Source organism: Pleurodeles waltl, chromosome 12, assembly GCF_031143425.1.
Source record: "Pleurodeles waltl isolate 20211129_DDA chromosome 12, aPleWal1.hap1.20221129, whole genome shotgun sequence".
Classification (NCBI taxonomy): Eukaryota; Metazoa; Chordata; class Amphibia; order Caudata; family Salamandridae; genus Pleurodeles; species Pleurodeles waltl.
In genome coordinates, this window is record NC_090451.1 from 121,464,200 (window position 1) to 121,484,825 (window position 20,626).

Here is a 20,626-nt window from a genome sequence, read left to right on the forward strand (position 1 = left end):
CAGGTTGGGGTAACCAGAGTCACCAATTAGCCACACACGGTGCCTCTGGAGTTGACCCATCACGTAAGGGATGCTGCTATTCCGCATGATGTACGCATCATGCACTGAGCCAGGGAACTTGGCATTAACATGGGAGATGTACTGCACATTCATGGAATGATAACTCTTCCTGTTTCTGTACACCTGTTCACTCCCGTGTGGGGGGACCAAAGCCACATGGGTCCCATCAATGGCACCTATGACATGGGGATATGTCCAAGGGCATAGAAATCACCCTTCACTGTAGGCAAATCCCCCACATCAGGGAAAACGATGTAGCTCCGCATGTGTTTCAGTAGGGCAGACAACACTCTGGACAACACCTTGGAAAACATAGGCTGGGACATCCCTGATGATATGGCCACTGTTGTTTGAAATGACCCACTTGTAGGAAATGGAGCACTGACAGCACCTGCACGTCAGGGGGGATCCCTGTGGGTTTGCAGATTGCTGACATCAGGTCTGGCTCCAGCTGGGCACACAGTTCATGAATAGTGGCACGGTCAAGCCTGTATGTCAGTATGACATGTCTTTCCTCTATTGTCGACAGGTCCACCAGCGGTCTGTATAGTGGAGGATGCCTCCATTTCCTCGCATGTCCCAGCGGACGGTGCCTATGAAGAACAACAGCGAGCACAGAGTCAATCAACCCACAGGTACGTAACCACAGCTTGCACAGAACACGATTCTCAATCCATTGAATGGTTTGTATGAGTGTTGATGCAAGGCCTAGGTATGTGTGACGCAGTAAAAAGTAAGCCATGTGGGCCCCTGAAATGGCGGCTGCCTGACCTCTAAAGTGCGACAATGGGATGTGAGGTAAATGCGCTGGCGTTGCACACCGTGGCTGTAGGCGGTCGAAGACCGTGGCGCAAAGCAGCATTGGTTAACATTGAACCCTATGGGTCTCAGGAGCCAATGACCATGTGCGCCGGCGGTCGCGGTACGCACCGCCGCGGTACGCACCGCCGCGGGCGTGACAGCCATTTTCTATCTGCTTAATCACTCGATACCTGATCTTCGACAGGAGAGGACCTACACTGCAAGTGCTGCTGTGACCTCGGTCTGGAAGAGACAATGGCTCATGCGACTGGGGTAAGGGCCCCTGCCTTCACTGCGGAGGAGTTGGAGAAACTTGTGGATGGGGTCCTCCCCCAGTACGCGCTACTCTACGGTCCTCCAGACAAACAGGTAAATACACTGGGAGCATGCTTTATGGGCTATGCCTGTGTTGAGTGGGGTGGATGAAAGATGGGGGGGAGGGGAGCGATTGAGGCATGCATCAAACGACGGTGAGAGCATGTGCCACATAGTAAGGGTAGGGATGGGGGGCGACTCACATTGAGGGTGCAGAAGGTGATGACTATTCTTCGCCCCCTGTACATTTCCTATAGGTCAGCGCCCACCAGAAGTTCGATATTTGGCTTCCCATCGCCAAGGAGGTCCGGACCCTGGGGGTCCACCACAGACGGGGCACCCACTGCCGGAAGAGATGGGAGGACATCCGCTGCTGGAGCAGGAAGACGGCGAAGGCTCAGCTGGGGATGGCGTCCCAACGTGGGAGGGGTGCCAGTCGGACTTTGACCCCCCTGATGTCCCGGATCCTGGCGGTGGCCTACCCCGATTTGGATGGGCGCGTGAGGACATCACAGCAGACACAAGGGGGTGAGTACACTCTCATTCTGCTGACTTTGTGTGCAGTGGAGGTGTCTGGGTGGGGAAGGAGGGCTGTGGGTATCCCTAGGCCAGGGCGATTTCTGTAGGCTAGGCCCCTCCGTAAGGCATGGCCTTGTGCCCCCGCCCCCCACCTCAGTAGGGTGCCAAGTACCGCTATTCATGGCCCTGTGTCATCTATGTGTGCAGATGTCGTCCATAGGCTTGTAGGCCATGTCCCACAGATTGAGTAGTCGACCCCAAGTGCGCGGCGTAGTGCAGGGGGCTTCTGTGTCTGTCCTGTCCGCCAACGGTGTCGCCAATGCATGCACTCAACATGTCTTTATTCTCCAGCCACCCACCTTTTTTGTTGTCTTCCTGTTCATGTGTGCATTAGCATCATCAGGCGGAGGAGAAGTGGCACCGGAGCACGAGGGAGCTGCATCCCACATGGCCATAGAGGGCCATGCAACGGACTCCGAATTCACCAGTGGGACGGAGGGCGAGGCGAGCTCCACAGCGGGGACTCGGGCAGACATCAGTGACACCGACTCGTCCTCTGAAGGGAGCTCGCTTGTGGTGGCGGCAACATCTGTGCCCCCCGCAACAACAGGTACAGCCGCCACCCACCACACCACCACCGCCCTCCCAGCAGCCCCTCAGCGTTTGTCCTGTGCCCGCTCACCCAGGTAGGTGGGCATCTCCTTCGCCCCAGGCACCTCAAGCCCTGCCCCTGTCACCCCTGCTGCCCTCAGTGAGGAGGTCATTGACCTCCTGAGGATGCTCACTGTTGGGCAGTCTACCATTTTGAATGCCATCAAGGATGTAGAAAGGGAGGTGCACCAGAGTAATGCATACCTGGAGGGCATTCATTCTGGTCAGGCGGCCCTTCAACGATCGTTCCAGACTCTGGTCTCTGCACTGATGGCAGCCATTGTCCCTGTCTCTAGCCTCGCCCCTCCAACTTCCTCCACCCATACCCTATCACCTGTACCTCTGCCTATCCCAGACACACCATCAGACCAGCCTGCACACACATCAACACCCAAGGGAAGCTCAGCCAGACATAAGCACCACACATCCCACAGGCACTCACACAAGCAACATCCACATACCTCCACTGTGTCCCCCTCCTCCACGTCTCCCTCCTCCCTCCCTGTGATGTCTCCACTCACACCTGCATGCACATCATCTTCAGCCACTACGTCCCTCAGCAGCATACACACCAGAACCCCCCGCACACGTGCAGTCACCACCCCCACTGCCATTTACACGTCCCCTGTGTCCTCTCCCAGTGTGTCTGTGACCCCCTCTTCCAAGATACACAAACGCAGGCAGCCACCCACCCAACAGCCATCCAACTCACGACAGCCTCCAGCCCAAGCACCTGCACCCAAAGCCACCAGACTTACACCTCCTACAACCACAACCTCTTCCTCCACTCCCATACCCACTACACCTACCTATCCCACTGCTCCAAAAAAGCTTTTCCTAATAAAAACTCAACCTCTTTCCACCAACTGACCCACCCCGTCCATGTCATAGGGCTACAGTCAGCACCTCAGCCACGACAAAACCGGCCCCTGTCATCACAGTCTGCCATGGACTGTGGAGTGCCCCACCCCCCTCCAGGGCACCCAGTTTGGTGCGAAGCCAAGGCACGGGCAGACCACCCCCGGAGAAACATCCCAAGACAGGCAGTGGCCGGCGCGAGAGGGTGAAAACACCAGGGACTAAAACCCCTACCAGGACTCCGGCAGGGAGTGTGGAGACAGCTGGCACACCGCCCAAGGTGGGGAAGGGCCACAGGCGATCAGGGAAGGCTGGGAAGGGAAGCACGCCCGACAAGACCGCCATCAGCCCAGCTGGCCAGGAGGGCCCCGCAAGCCCCATCCCAGGTGGGCAGGAGGCCACCAAGAGCCCCGGGACAGCTGCCCAGGAGGGCCCCGCCAGCCACAGGACAGATGGGCAGGAGGGCCCCGCCAGCCACAGGACAGATGAGCAGGAGGGCCCCGACAGCCACAGGACAGGTGGCAAATGACGTCACCGCCATGGCCGTAACCACTGAACTGGGCACCGTCATCTCAAGCACCGCTGCACTGGGCCCTTCATCTCAAGCACCGCTGAACTGGGCACCGCCGTCTCAAGCACCGCTGAACTGGGCCCTTCATATCAAGCACCGCTGAACTGGGCACCGCCGTCTCAAGCACCGCTGAACTGGGCCCTTCATCTCAAGCACCGCTGAACTGGGCACCGCCGTCTCAAGCACCGCTGAACTGGGCCCTTCATCTCAAGCACCGCTACACTGGGCACCGCCGTCTCAAGCACCGCTGAACTGGCCCCTTCATCTCAAGCACCGCTGAACTGGGCACCGCCGTCTCAAGCACCGCTGAACTGGGCCCTTCATCTCAAGCACCGCTGAACTGGGCACCGCCGTCTCAAGCACCGCTGAACTGGGCCTTTCATCTCAAGCACCGCTGAACTGGGCCCTTCATCTCAAGCACCGCTGAACTGGGCACCGCCGTCTCAAGCACTGCTGTACTGGGCCCTTCATCTCAAGCACCGCTGAACTGGGCACCGCCGTCTCAAGCACCGCTGTACTGGGTCCTTCATCTCAAGCACCGCTGAACTGGGCACCGCCGTCTCAAGCACCGCTGAACTGGGCCCTTCATCTCAAGCACCGCTGAACTGGGCACCGCCGTCTCAAGCACCGCTGAACTGGGCCCTTCATCTCAAGTACCGCTGAACTGGGCCCTTCATCTCAAGCACCGCTGAACTGGGCCCTTCATCTCAAGCACCACTGAACTGGGCACCGCCGTCTCAAGCACCGCTGAACTGGGCCCTTCATCTCAAGCACCGCTGAACTGGGCCCTTCATCTCAAGCACTGCTGAACTGGGCACCGCCGTCTCAAGCACCGCTGTACTGGGCCCTTCATCTCAAGCACCGCTGAACTGGGCACCGCCGTCTCAAGCACCGCTGTACTGGGCCCTTCATCTCAAGCACCGCTGAACTGGGCACCGCCGTCTCAAGCACCGCTGAACTGGGCCCTTCATCTCAAGCACCGCTGAACTGGGCACCGCTGTCTCAAGCACCGCTGAACTGGGCCTTTCATCTCAAGCACCGCTGAACTGGGCACCGCCGTCTCAAGCACCGCTGAACTGGGCCCTTTATCTCAAGCACCGCTGAACTGGGCACCGCCGTCTCAAGCACCGCTGAACTGGGCCCTTCATCTCAAGCACCGCTACACTGGGCACCGCCGTCTCAAGCACCGCTGAACTGGCCCCTTCATCTCAAGCACCGCTGAACTGGGCACCGCCGTCTCAAGCACCGCTGAACTGGGCCCTTCATCTCAAGCACTGCTGAACTGGGCACCGCCGTCTCAAGCACCGCTGAACTGGGCCCTTCATCTCAAGCACCGCTGAACTGGGCCCTTCATCTCAAGCACCGCTGAACTGGGCACCGCCGTCTCAAGCACCGCTGTACTGGGCCCTTCATCTCAAGCACCGCTGAACTGGGCCCTTCATCTCAAGCACCGCTGTACTGGGCCCTTCATCTCAAGCACCGCTGAACTGGGCACCGCCGTCTCAAGCACCGCTGAACTGGGCCCTTCATCTCAAGCACCGCTGAACTGGGCACCACCGTCTCAAGCACCGCTGAACTGGGCCCTTCATCTCAAGCACCGCTGAACTGGGCCCTTCATCTCAAGCACTGCTGAACTAGGCACCGCCGTCTCAAGCACCGCTGTACTGGGCCCTTCATCTCAAGCACCGCTGAACTGGGCACCGCCGTCTCAAGCACCGCTGTACTGGGCCCTTCATCTCAAGCACCGCTGAACTGGGCACCGCCGTCTCAAGCACCGCTGAACTGGGCCCTTCATCTCAAGCACCGCTGAACTGGGCACCGCCGTCTCAAGCACCGCTGAACTGGGCCTTTCATCTCAAGCACCGCTGAACTGGGCACCGCCTTCTCAAGCACCGCTGAACTGGGCCCTTCATCTCAAGCACCGCTACACTGGGCACCGCCGTCTCAAACACCGCTGTACTGGGCACCGCCGTCTCAAGCACCGCTGCACTGGCCACTCCATCGCAGGCACCGCTGGCCCATGAGCAGCAGGGGCTGGCCCGCATCTGTGTCGGGCAGGGCTGCACGAGGCACTCTGGGCACCAGGCCCCCTCCAGAACCAGTGGAGACTGTTATCCACTTGTGAGACTGTGGCTTTGCACTCCCCAGGATTGAGCAGTGGGCAGCCCTCCCACTGTAGAGACTTGTGAGACTGTGGCTTTGCACTCCCCAGGATTGAGCAGTGGGCAGCCCACCCACTGTAGAGACTTGAGAGACTGTGGCTTTGCACTCCCCAGGATTGAACAGTGGGCAACCCACCCCCTGTAGAGACTTGAGAGACTGTGGCTTTGCACTCCCCAGGATTGAACAGTGGCCATGGAGGCCCCTCGTGGATCTGGCGTCGTGCACTCATCTGGCTGAGGTGCTCCCCCTTCCTTTCCCCCTAAGGTGCCTGTAGTTTTGCTATCTGATGCCCCTGCAGTGTTCTCTCCGTTGGAGTCAGGTATCCTGTGTGGGCTTTGCCCATGTGATTTGGGCCCAGTGGTCCACGGACGATGCCTGCTACAATGCTCGGACTTGTACATTTCTGTATATAAGAGTTTTCGATGTGTATATAAATTTTTATGGCGTATTGCACTATATTTCAATGTTTAGAATCATTTCCTTTTGTCTTTGCATTCTTCTGGGGGGTTTGGAGGGTGTAACTGTGATGTATTGCTATGCATTGATGTGTGTGTTGTAGTGGGTGAGGGTGGGGGTGGGTGTGTCGCGTATGTGTGTCCCCGTAATTTTTTCCCTCCCCCCTCCCCTGTGTTGTAGGTGCAGTACTCACCATTGTCTTCTGCGCCGGCGTTCGTGCTCCTGGTAGAGGAGCAGGAACACTATCGCTGGGAGTATGTGGAGTTCGGGTTCCATGCTGTCCGGATTCCTCGTGGGGTGTATGGAGGTGAGCATTTTCCCTTCGAAATGTCTGTTTCCACCGTGTTTTTATCGGCGGGGCTACCGCCCCGGAAAAGGTGGCGGATTAGTAGGTTGTGATACTGTGGGCGGTACATTGACTCCCGCCTGTCTGTTGGCAGGGACCGACACGCAGTTTGTTTGTACCGCCGTGGCGGGCGGTGTGTTGTTGTGGCGGTCTCTGTTGGCGGTTTCCGCCAGGGTCGGAATTCAATTTTTTTTACCGCCAGCCTGTTGGCGGTTTTGCCGGCGCTTTAACACCGACCGCCAGGGTTGGAATACCCACCTTTGTCTTTTATTTCACTTTCTGTGCCAACTTCTTCCTATGTGGTCTGAGGACTTTGTGCAGAGAAGGACGAACCCCTTGCACTAGTAGGCCTTGCTGAGGCTTACTTCAACAAATTGGTGCCCAAACAGGGACTCATCGGCGACTCGGACGCCCAACGGATTGGTCGCGACAAAGGATTGGGATCTCGCTGCGGACGATCAATGCCTGAGGAGACCCGAGTGGGAACCACAGCATTTTTCCCTTCTTTCTGCTTGACCATCCAGGTGGTGCCGGTCCTGGACTGAGATCCTTTTTATTCATTCATCGTGCAGTGACCATTTGGTCGATTTTAGAACTTGGCAGTTGAAACCTGGACGCCCTGTGATTGGTAAGAGCCGTTTTACGGCACTTGCTGTGGGTTTTGATGCCTTTGTTTCACCACTTACTGTGGCTCTCGTGTTTTGGGTGACTAGTCAATTTGTGTCCTTTGAATTGATTTATAAATTGCAATTTATATAGGCAGGTAATGAGGAGAATTTTCTCCAATTTAATTTTGATTTGAACGGCACCTTAAGTGCTACTTTGATTATAATACTGCATATTCTGCACTATTTTTGGCATGCCTGTTTTTAGCGCACTTCGTAGGATGTGTTGCTTTTGTAATGGTACCAATTTGAGACTGGAAGAATTTAAACCGGCACTCCCAGAGGGGACGCTCAATAGAGATATATATGTTAAACATGGTCTTTCTTCTATAATGTACAGCACATTATGGATTAAATACACTTGTGCGGATCCTGAGTTACGTTGGCCTATGCATGGGTCATTTGATTTGCGAAAGATTGAGTATGTGGAACAATGTATGTGTAAGCGAAGGTCTAGGTAAGATATGTTTGACTGTGTACGAATGTGGGAGAAAGAAGTGCGTGGATGAGTGAAGCGTGAGCAAGCCTTGCTTGAGAAAGAGCAGCAGAAGAATGTATATGTGAAAGCATTGGAAATGAGAAAGAAAGAAATAAACGATTTAAAGGAGATAGAAGAGAAAGAACGTAAATTACAGGTAACTGGCCAATACACTGTTCGGCAACCTCTCTATCCTATCCTTAATAAACTGCATGATGATTTTTTGTTACTGGATCGCCCTCCACCTCTGTATGTCGTTCCTTCTGCCCCTCATGAGTTAGCTGAGGTCTCCGGTACGGAGCAACAGAAGATACGAGACAGTCGCTCTATGTTGCCTGCTGACCGTGCATCTGAGCTTAGATCTACTGCTCGTAAAACAATTTGTAGCATTGTCTCTGCTTCTGAACTTTTAGACAACATGAAAGGGTGGACGGAAAAGGAGCAGCTATATTTTACTGAGGCATTTGGCACTGAAGTTATTGAACTATTTCCAAAATATTCTGATGAGTTGGAGCCCGATGATGTAGCAGCTGATCATAAGCAAATGCGTTATGGTCTTTTTGTTTTCTCCCAGGTGGTTGATGCAATCAGACGTTTGGTGAACTTATGTGTTACGGCAGTCTGTTTGCAAGAGGAGAAAAAGGCAGTGGATGTAGTTGCACGGACATCTCAGACCAGCAGGGTGCAAGCTTCCATCTTCGGAACAGATAAGACTATGATAGTTCACGCGAAACCAATGCGGAAGGCCGCGTCTTTGTATGTTCCTCCTAAAGGATCAGGTACAAGTGATGATAAAACTTCTGTTGATGCTAAGGGTTATTTTATTTATAATCGGTGTATACTCCTTGGAATAGGGCAAATGTAATGGCACTTAAAACAGCATTACCTAACCCGCTGAAAAATCCAGCCAATTTTTATGAGGAATTTGAGGGAGCAATTAGTTCTTGTACTATGACTTTGGCTGACATTGATTTATTTTTCGGATTGATATTACCGCCAGATATGTGGAGAACTGTTCGTAAAGTTGATGATCGTGTAGTTTTTGGGGCGTCATGGAAAGAATTAGAACAGATGGACGGGGATAGGGAACCTGCAAAAAAGCTGTATCAGTTGATTCTAGATCTTCCCGCAGCCATATTAGTTAAGTTAAAAACGATTATTCCCCTTAAAAAGATAGATTGGACTGTTTTAGCGTTTTTTAAGCAAAAGGCAGATGAATCAGTCTGTGATTTCTTTACACGCTTTGAAGAAGCATTTCATGATTTTAGTAGCCAGTTATTGTCAGATGATACGGGCAGACATTTGTTCGTCGATAAATATGTCGCAAATCTGTTACCAGGAATAGCTAGTTGTCTAAAAGCTAGTGAAAGTTAATGGACTACCTCTACTCCAGTTTCTCTTTTGACTATGGCTCAGTATTATGAACGTCAGGAATTAGAAGCAAAAGGTAGTGAGGATAAAAAGATTAAAGACGAAGGTTATGTTGGCTCAAGCTTATGGTCTGCCTTTTAGAGGTAGTGATAGAGGTGGACGTGGATCTTATGGTTCTTCTTACACTCGTTCGAATTTGTCTGTTGATCAGTGTGCGTATTGTAAGAAATTTGGGCATTGGGCTGCCGATTGTCCAACACTACGGGTTTAGCAGTGTTCACGTGGTCGGAGACAAATGAGAAATTGCTCAGGATATTCAGGGTCTAGAAGAAGCATGAATGATCATGCTAGGGTTGATGCTAATGTACGAGGGCAGGATGGGTTTAACACTTTTGATAGACGGAACCAATACCAGATGTCTAACTATGTGCAGCATGATTTCCAAGATTTTGCTTATGCATAGGATTGCCTAGGATGGGGTAAGGAATTAGCTGAAGTTCCAGTAGATCACAGGGGTCCCTATGTTACAGCACATGTTTTGGTTTCTACTGATCAGTATCTGGATGATACCGGAGCTACTCATAGTGCCTTGTCTAAACAATTGGTTCCAAGGGCCCCCCTGTCTGGCTTAACCATTACATCGATAGGTTTCGATGGACCACCTTCCCCTAGACCATTGTCACAACCACTTGCATTCCATGTTGATAAATTTACTGCTCCATGTCCGTTTTTGCTTTCTCCAAATACACCAGACAATATTGTGGGTCTTGATATGCTCAAGTATTTCAGGACTACAATACGATGCTCTCCTGAAGGGGTGTGTGTTAATATGAATGATAATCATCCTGTGATGGAAAGAGTTTGTCTTGTTAAAGAGGATATTGCATTAGCTTCACTCCCTAGTACTTTGTGGGCTACTTCAGATACTGATGTGGGACAAATGATTATTCCACTGGTACATATTAGTGACAAGGAGGGAGCTGTATTGCCACGTTTGCCTCAATAAAACATTTCACTGGAGGGTGAAGAAGCACTCACACGAATTGTGCATGATCCTATTGCTGTTGGAGTTGTTGAGGAAGTTCCGTAAAATGTTTGTAACTGTTTGATTCTTCCTATTCTGAAAAAGGATACTGATACTAGGATTCACCGATTCATTATTGATTTACGAGAAGTGAATAAGATTGTGATACCACAATATCCTGTGATATCTGACATCCCAACACTTCTTACTTTGGTTCCCCCGACAGCAACTACGTTCTCTGTGATAGACTTGAAGAATGCTTTCTTTTCGATCCCTATTCATCCTGACAGCCGATATTTGCTTGGTTTTAATTTGAATAAACAACCATATAGATTTTGCAGAGTTCCTCAAGGCTATACTGATGGTCCTGGTATTTATAGTCAAGCGTTAAAACAACAACTTGTTTCTTTTGTTTTGCCTGAAGGTGTGGCTCTCATACCATATGTTGATGATATTTTGTTGGCAGCTGATACCCCTGAGCAATGTGAAAAGTGCACTTTGTCCTTACTTTCTTTTCTTGCTTCACACCATCATAAAGTGTCACGAAAGAAATTGCAATATTGTAGACCAAAGGTAACCTATTTAGGTCACCTTTTGTCTAAGGAGGGCCGTGCACTTACTTCAGATCATATTCAAGCAATTTTAGACACACCAGTACCCTCTACTCAGAAAGATGTTTGTGCATTCCTTGGTCTTACTTCTTTTTGTAGGCAATGGATATTAGGGTTTTCACACATTGTCAAACCTTTGCTAGCACTTTTGAATAAAGATACTCCAATGCCCCTCCCATGGACAGATGAATGTGAGACTGCTTTAAAGCAGCTACGACAAGCCCTTAGTTCAGCACCAGTGTTAGGTACTCCAGATTACACGAAGCCTTTTGAACTTTACATACTTGAGAAAGATGGATGTGCATTGTCAGTTTTAGTACAGACACATGGCGATAAGCAGCATATTTTTCAGCAGTACTTGATCCTGTCGCTCGAGCGTTGCCTGGGTGTTTTCGTTCAGTTGCGGCAACAGCTGTGTCAACACGTCAGAGTGAAGGGATAGTTTTGTCACATAAGCTGTTGGTGTTAGTACCCCATGCAGTTGATGCTCTTTTAAATCAAACAAAGACACCACATTTAACTAGCGCTCACCTGACAGGATATGAATTGACATTGCTGGCTCCTCACATTACACTGAAGAGATGTGCAACACTAAATCCAGCCACTTTGCTGCCATATCTGGTGACTCAGCCTCAGTCACATGAAACACATGATTGTATATTCCTTACCGAAGAACAGACAAAGGGTCGTATTGATTTGCAAGATACGCACCTTCCAGATGTAGACGGGGAATTGTGGGTTGATGGGTCTTGTTTGAAGTTGCCAGACGGTACGACCTCAGCTGCATATGCAATCACCACAAAACACACGGTAGTGGAGACAGCTCGTATACCACAGAAGTCAGCTCAAGCAGCTGAACTAATAGCTTTGACACGAGCATGTGAGCTTAGTACTGACTTATGTGTGAATATTTATACAGACAGCCGCTATGCTTCTGGAGTGGCTCATGATTTTGGTTTGCTTTGGAAGGAGAGTGGCTTTCTCACATCCCACGGGATGCAGATAATGCACGGAGAATTAGTGCATAACCTCTTGACTGCATTGACATATCCAAAGAAAATAGCTATTGTGAAATGTAGTGCACACAAGAGAGTTACCGATAAGATAGGGCAAGGTAATGCCCTTGCGGAATGCAAAGCACGTGAGACTGCGACGCAGCGAAGTTCTACTTCTATGTATGTAGTGAAGTCACAAGCTGAACGTTGGCATAATGCTAGACAAGACGTATTAGATATACAGATATCTGCTTCTGTGAAAGAACGTGAGCAATGGTCTGAAGAAGGAGAATTGGATGATGAGGGCTGTTGGCGGAATAAGCAGGTGGATAAATGGAAATTGCCTATAGCTTTTGTACTACCTATGGTTCAGATGGCACATGGGCTGGCACATGTTGGAGCTTCAACAATAATGAAGTTGCTTACGCAAGTTTGGGAGCATCCAGAAATTTCCAGTACAGCTAAGAGAGTAGTACAGTCTTGTTTGATCTGTTTCCAATACAATCCTGTAAAAGGGACACGAACTCCTGCGGGAGGGTTTACTACACCAACTGCACCTTTCAAAGTTCTACAAATGGATTATATTCAGCTTGAACGCTGCAACAATTTAAAGTATGTCTTGGTGGTGGTATGTGCCTTCAGTAAATGGATAGAGGCGTACCCCACAAAGGATAATACAGCCATTACCACAGCGAAGGTGCTTTTGAAGGATTTTTTCCCTAGCTTTGGTGTTTGCAGACTTTTATGTAATGATAACGGACCTCATTTTGTTGGGGAAGTTATTAAGTATGTCCTGAAAGGATTAGGGATCAAACAGAAGCTCCATGCGGTTTTCCACCCACAATCAGCAGGGTTGGTGGAAAGGTATAATGCTACTTTGAAGCTGAAGTTAGCGAAGATACAGGCTTCCACATCTTTAACTTGGCCTGATGCATTACCCTTGGCATTATTGTCTATTAGGTCAGTGCCCCACTCTCGAACAGGCCTTACACCCTATGAAATAGTATTTGGAAGGCCAAAGAACATTTGGGGAGTTCCTAAGCCAAATTCTGTATATGATATACCTTGTGTCCTGATGAATGAATATTTGGCACAGTTAACCGCCAATTTGGTTTCTATTCATCAACAGGTTCGAGAAGCACTTCCTGACAGATCTACAGGTGAAGGCCATGAACTCCGACCTGGTGGCCAGGTGATGATTAAGTCCTTTGAAAGATCAAGCAGCTTGGAACCAAGGTGCCGAGGCCCAGAGCAGGTGCTCCTTGCGACAAAGACAGCAGTTTGAGTGACGAACCGAAAGAACTGGGTCCATAGTACTCACTGCAAGAGAGTGCTACCTACCTTGGTGAAACCTGCTGTGCTGACCAATCATCGAGAGATTTTGACTACGGAGAAAGGCCGTGCTATATCAGCTGACGAATCTGCGGAGTTCTTCCCGGACCATACGATTTCTGGAGTGTCGCGATATAATTTGAGACCGAGGAAAGAATCTGTAGTGCTGAAAAAAACTGGTTGAGCTACCACCATGGGTTAGTGAAACAGAGAGCCAATGTGGCAAGAGGGGGATCAGCCATGCATTAGAGTAGTGATACCGTTTTGGCCCATGGTGAAGAAATCAGCAGCTGCCCAGGGATAAGAGCTCCAACGATTGTTTTTAATAAATTTCTGGAAGGGTCGATTATCACTGTTGCTAAAATGAATAACAAATTAATCATTAGTACTATGGGGTTTGTTGTTGTTTTGGTGGTTATAGCAATAATCACCTGGTTTGTTGAAAAGATGGCTCCTGCTTGTGAGTTTTTTGTTGCCACTACTTCAGTACCAGAAGATCACTATTATTTTACGCTTCCCTGTCAGGAGCAAAGCACCGTCAATCGTACTTTCATTCAGATGTTGCATCATACTCATAATGCTACAAATACTACTAACTGTTCGGTATGTGGAATGATACCTGTGTATCAAAAGAAAGGAGGAACACCTTTCATTCCTCTTCCTTTTTCACACTGTGTTCTTGTCAAGCTTGGTATACGCTTTTGTTTGCATCTGGAAAACGTACAGAGGGCGGACTTCTTTTTCGCCTTAATAAAGTATGCTACCAAGACAAAGATGGGTATCCCCAAGCCAAAGGAACTAAATGGGAAGAGTATCAACCGGACAATGTTTCAATACCATATGTCTTCACAAATATAAGAGACTCTGACAAGAAAGAACAATTTGTGATTTCTGTTACAAAAACTAGAGCAGATTTAAGTATACGTAGCATTGGGCGACTTCCAGTGGGGACAAGCGATTGTACCTTGATTTTAACTATTGAGGGTGTAAATAATAGTAGTTTTACAGCTTCACATTATACATATTTTGTTTGTGGTAACTATGGATATAACCATCTACCTGTTGGGTGGTCAGGTGTGTGTTATGTATCTTTTCTATTACCCCCTAGGTTTTTGGCACCTGCATCATAACACCGAGATTTTAAACTGTTCAATGACATCATTAAAAATAGATATAAAAGGACAATAAGTACAAACGAGGTAGGCCAAACGGACACTAGCCTGCAAAAATATGTTGATTTTAATTTAGGGTTGTTCTCCTTTGTGGGTGCTGCGATAAACAGTAGGAAAGTGAGACGATTGACTAGGATTGTGGAAGCTGTTACCAATCAGGCAGCTCTGGCACTTGGGAATATTACCGAGGAGCTCCAAACTGCGAGGATTGTAGCGCTCCAAAATTGTATGGTACTAGATGTGATATTAGCTGATCAAGGTGGTGCATGTCACATCATTGGTAGTAGTTGCTGCGTTTTCTTTCCAGATCACTCGCCTTCAGTATATGATGCAATATCTAAATTGCATAAAATTGCTGCAGAAATTCACAGAGACTGGTACTTGGACTTTTTCTGGATGGTTTTGGGCTCTTGTTTCCACTTGGGGCTGGAAACTACTGACTATCCTGTGTGTAATGATTGCAATATTTTTCACATGCTGTATCTGTATTCAGTGTGGTCCAATGTTCTGCTCCATGTGTATTACTGCTTGTATGCCTACCAAAAGAAATATTACAGAAATGAAAGCACAACACATGTTAGATAAGGAAATAGCTGAAATGATGAGCATAAATATACAAGATGAATATTTAGATTATCCCAGAAAGACGAATGTCTTCAGCTAATGCTGAAAGGGTCGCTGTTGTAATTTAGTAGTGATTAGATTAAGCATTAGCAGAAGACATCTTGTATTTAGCAACTATCGTGAACATTTCGCGGAATCCATTTTGTATTAATGGCAGCCATTATCTCTGCCACATGCTGCCATGTGCTCGCCATGTGCTCTGTCCTACCTTCCTGTTAACTACTCTTGAAAATCTGTCTAGTGACAAGATATATTTAGCCTCTCCCACTTTGCACATGCCCAGTAAGGTCTGCAGCTGTTAGTAAATAGTACCCGACAGTAATATGTCTACTAGTCCTTGAAAACTGTTAGCCTCTCCTACCTGTCGACTGTGCATTTCCAGATGACCTTATATGTATATAAGTCTTGCTTCTATAAGTGTACCACCTTCTTTTAGCCCCTGCGTGGGTATAAAAGGACCATGCTCTCTTAGTTCAGTGTGCTACTTCAAACATTACCGAAGGGTGCTGTTTGAACTGCAGTACCACCTCATGAGGTTTAATAAACTTTGTCTTTTATTTCGGTTTCTGTGCCAACTTCTTCCTATATGGTCTGAGGACTTTGTGCAGAGAAGGGCGAACCCCTTGCACTAGTAAGCCTTGCTGAGGCTTATTTCGACAATGCCACATCAAGGGCCAGAGGAAATATGTCCACATCCCCGTAACTGTGTTTCAGCTCTAATATCTCCACTTCCTGGTCCCCACCATCCTCTTAACCATCTGCATCCTGTCTCTCTAGCTGATGAGCCCAGCCCCTCCAGTGGCTCCTGGCATATCCACAGTTAGGACACCATCATATTGGAGTTCAAGAAGTTCAGAAAAGAAATGACATTTCCCCATCGGGACCATTCCAACCCTTCTGTAGTTTAGTAAAAAACTGAACACTTGCTTCTCTAAAGAACTGTACTTCACAATGGCGTAAGAGTCCACTTCCAATCTCTTACCCCGGACTCCCCTCCAATCATTTGTTGATGGTGTCTTTGACACAGTAGAGCGAGGGCGAGATTCCAATGTGTTGCTACCATCAAAAAGGCAATGCTATTTTGTTTCAACTGACGTAGTTGGATTGGAAGAGGTAACTACTAACTATTGCACCAATGAGTGATGATTGTGAGTGATGATTGATGATGTATGTGGTGGCTGACAGTGAGGGAGGGAGTTCAACAAATTTGTAAATTTGAATTTGATGATTTGCAATGTTTGTTGCTGATGGGTGATCATTTTTTTCTGAAATTGATTAGCCTTTAAATCTTTCTGAAAGTTACCTACTTGGTCCACTTCTTTTTTCTGGTTCCACAGAGACCACACCAGCCACTTAAGTTACCAAACACAAATCTGCACAACATTCTCCAATACTGTTTCTCTATTTGTTCTTCAACAGCAGTGCACTACACAGGTCTAACTCTCTCTGTTTGGGACTGGGATGGAGTTACTCAGGAGGAGGATCAACTTCAAAGCGAAACCATGATGATGGTGACGACTCTGAGGACTAGTACTCACTTAGCTCTATGGACTGGAGAGATCTGCATTGATTTGGGAAATGCTGCTGAGTATGTGTTTGCTGCATCGCTGATGTGAAAATTCTCTTTATATTCTTGCTCTGAGTCTTCTTGGTACACTCCTGACTCCTCATGAAGCTTACCTTGTTTTCTATAGTCCTTCTCCTTTGCTGTGTAATACAGTTACTGTTTGTTTCAATACGCAGGCCTTCTCCTAGTCCTATCCTGCACAAATAACAAACAAATGTTGAAAGTTCAAGACTCCAGCTTATCTACCAGACAGGTTCAGCCAGGCAAGAGTGACGGACATTACAAGAAGAATGAAGATGCACCGCCCAATTTGCAATGAGTATCATTTTATTTTTAACAATTATAAGTTTTAGAACTGGGTGAGTTGACATCAATCCTCTATAATTTGTATTTTTCAAACCTAGAAGACATAACATTTAATGCTGTACTAATTTGGGTCTCTCTGGGTCATAAGGACTGTTTGCAATGCATTTAACTGTACTGTGTCATACTTATCCCTTGATTTCCTTCTACAACATTGATGATGGTGTGCTGCTCAAATCCTGATGAACATTGTTGTGGTGTCTTTAGTGTAGTTTGTGTCCACCTATTACTTGCCCCCTTCTGCCCATTGTCCATGTTGTAGCTTGCCCCCCCACCTTCCTCCTGCTGTCTGTTTTGTTGCTTGCCCCCACCCGAAGTCTGTATTGTTACTTGCTCCTCCTGTTGTCCATGTTGGTGCTTGCACCCAACTGCTGATGTGTTCTCGCTTGCCCCTCCTGCTGTCCATGTTGTTGCTTGCCCCCAACTGCTGATGTGTTCTTGCTTGTCCCTCCTGCTGTCCATGTCGTTGCTTGTCTCCAACTGCTGATGTGTTCTTGCTTGCCCCTCCTGCTGTCCATGTTGTTGCTTGCCCCCAATTGCTGTACTTGTTCTAACTGGCTCACTCCCTCTCTACACTCCTTTTTCTATGTTGCCCCATCCAGCTGCCATGAAAAAGAGATTTGATGCTGGCAACACTGGCAGGCATCATAGCACTTATTAAAAAATAAAACTTTCAGCCATGCACCCCTCTGCCCATTTCATCCAAAAATGAAAGAGAGGCGTTGCCTTTCATAGTGACTCCTGTTAAGATTCAGGTCCTGATTTATACTTTTTGGTGCAAAACTGCACTAACGCAGTTTTGCACCAAAACGTTTTGCGCCAGCTTGCACCATTTCTCTGCACCAGCTGGGCACCATATTTATGGAATGGTGCAAGCCGGTGCAAAGGGTAGGCTATTGTAAAAAAAAGAAAATGACGTTAGTCGGTGGGGCTGGCAGTATGGAAGAAGGGGGTTTTACACACAAAAATTACGTTAGGCAGGTTAGCGTACAAAAAAATGGCTCTAACTTGCCTAGAGTCATTTTCTAACCCAGAACCATCCATACCACATGACTCCTGTCTTAGACAAGACAGGAGTCATGCCAACCACCCCAGTGGCCAGTACAGGGGACCAGGGACCCCTGGGCATGGCCAATGCACCCAGTGCCATGTAGGGGGGCCCATTTTAGGGCCCTCAATGAAACTTTAAAAAAAAACACTTACCTGTACTTACCTGGGATGAGATCCTCCATCCTCCACTGTCCCTCTGGTGTGGGTGGGGGTGTACCTAGGGCTTGGGGAGGACACCTGTGGGCTTATTCCATGATGTTCCACTATGGAAATAGACACACAGGTCCCCTAAGGCCTGCCCTGACCCAGGCATTAAAAAATGGTGCAAAGCAAGCTTTGCGCCATTTTATGACCCCTCCTCCCTCCCGCATGTGATTTTAGCACAGGGGGATAAATATGGTGCTACATAGAGTCTTTTTTTGCACGGTAACACCTACTTTGTATCTCATTGACGCAAAGTAGGTTTCCACGTCCCAAAAATGACTTTAACTCCATACGTGTGGGGGTAGACCAGTCTAGCGCCAAACTATAAATATGGAGTTAGTTTTGCAAAGAATTTGCGTTTAAAAAAATTATGTAAATTTGGCGCAAAACAGGTATAAATATGCCCCTCAGTTGCACACAGCTCAGAGTGTGCACAGACACTTAGGGGGTGATTCTGACTATGGCGGACGGCGGAGGCCGTCCGCCATAGTACCGCCGCCAAATGACCGCACCGCGGTCAAAAGACCGCGGCGGCCATTCAGACATTTCCTCTGGGCCGGCGGGCGCTCTCCAAAAGAGCGCCCGCCGGCCCAGAGGAAATGCCCCTGCAACGAGGACGCTGGCTCAGAATTGAGCCGGCGTAGTTGCAGGGGTGCGACGGGTGCAGTTGCACCCGTCGCGTATTTCAGTGTCTGCAAGGCAGACACTGAAATACTTTGCGGGCCCTCTTATGGGGGCCCCTGCCGTGCCCATGCCATTGGCATGGGCACGGCAGGGGCCCCCAGGGGCCCCGCGGCACCCCCTACCGCCATCCTGTTCATGGTGGGTTTCCCGCCATGAACAGGATGGCGGTAGGGGCTGTCAGAATCCTCATGGCGGCGGAGCGCGCTCCGCCGCCATGAAGGATTCCCCCGAGCAGCGGTAAGTCGGCGGGAGCCCGCCGACTTGCCGCTTCTGACCGCGGCTGAACCGCCACGGTCAGAATGCTCGTGGGAGCACCGCCAGCCTGTTGGCGGTGCTCCCGTGGTCGGTGGCCCTGGCGGCCACCGGCCGCCAGGGTCAGAATGACCCCCTTAGTTGCCCCACAGAAAGAAAACAAAACAAAAATAAATTAGAGGGAACATTGGTGGTAATGCCTGTAGTAGTACAAATGGGTGGTTTCTGTAAACAATGCAAGCATGTAACAAAAGGTGTGATGGCTGAGTGTATATTTTAGGCGCAACATTCCCTCTTGCCCTGCAGTACAAACACTTCATAGTGACAGACTCTTGCTTTTGGAATAAATGCTTTTCTAGACTCAACCAAAACCTGCAGTCGGAGGTGCCTTCACCATGCAGTATAAACATCCCATGACGGACCATACCACAGCTGGAGCTGCAGGTGAGACCCCCAGAAGCCTCTGAAGCACTACATATGGAGCCCCAAGAGCTGAACACAGTGCTCCAAGCTGCTTCCTGTCTGAGCTGGGCCTAAGGTTCTGAAAAAGACTGCTACTGCTTTGGGTCAAAGTGTCACCCCTTCCAAAGTCGGGTCTAGTAACCAACTTAGAGGTAGTATATATAATTCATGTATTAAAAGAGCCTTCTCTTGCTCACTGCAAAACTCCAGGTTTATCTTTGCTCGTGAACCTTGCCTCCCACACCGTCCATCCCTGTGAGTGCTGCCATGAGAAGGGCCTTCCCGTTCACTGCCTCGGCCCCCCTGGAACAAACGCCTCCCAGCAGGACGTACAGTAGCTCCGGTCTCTTCCTCCGTTCAGTGTTCCCAGGCCACCGCCAATGACGCAGCAAATCGCCAGCAGGTCACGTCTCGACTTCAAAGGAACAAAAAGGTCAATCACTAAGAAATGCAAAGATGGGACTTTTCTCTTTGAAGATTGTGAAAAATAAGAAAGCTGCCAATTGTATTTGAACAATGATGAGACCAGAAGTAAAAAAAAAAAAAAAAAAGACAGCAGTTTACCTAATTTCTGTGGTAGTTTTTCCCCTTGAAGAAGGTAATGAAAAGCGTAGGCACTGCTGAGATTCGAACTCAGGATCTCCTGTTTACTAGACAGGCGCTTTAACCAACTAAGCCACAGCGCCGGCTGCATACTCAGCTGTCACACATGTTCTGTAATCAGAAGCATTCCAGGTCTCAGTTTCGTGCAGTGGTACTTATGTAGTGCTTTTTGTGGGACTAAAGCGCCTTCACAATTGTTAAGGAAACAACTACCTTTTCACACACTTATTCCTGGTTTTGACCGTAATCTCTTTGTCTTTCCTTATTTTTATAACAAAAGGTTGAGTATGTGAATAAACTGCCACGGGAATCAGGGGTGCGGTAAAACATGCTTTAGAAACAAGAATATCACGAAACACCCACCTGTTAATGCTTCAAAATATGAAGCGGAGACTCCGATGTGCTATGCTTATAATAATATATATATCC

General features: G+C 48.8%; 1 non-coding gene across 1 annotated transcript; it reads right to left on the reverse strand.

Annotated features, from left to right (window-relative positions):
* Positions 1-20,206: 20,206 nt before the first annotated feature.
* On the reverse strand, positions 20,207-20,280 carry TRNAT-AGU (transfer RNA threonine (anticodon AGU)). The gene has a single exon. It is a non-coding gene; the product is annotated as a tRNA-Thr (tRNA).
* Between the last annotated feature and the right edge of the window lie 346 nt (positions 20,281-20,626).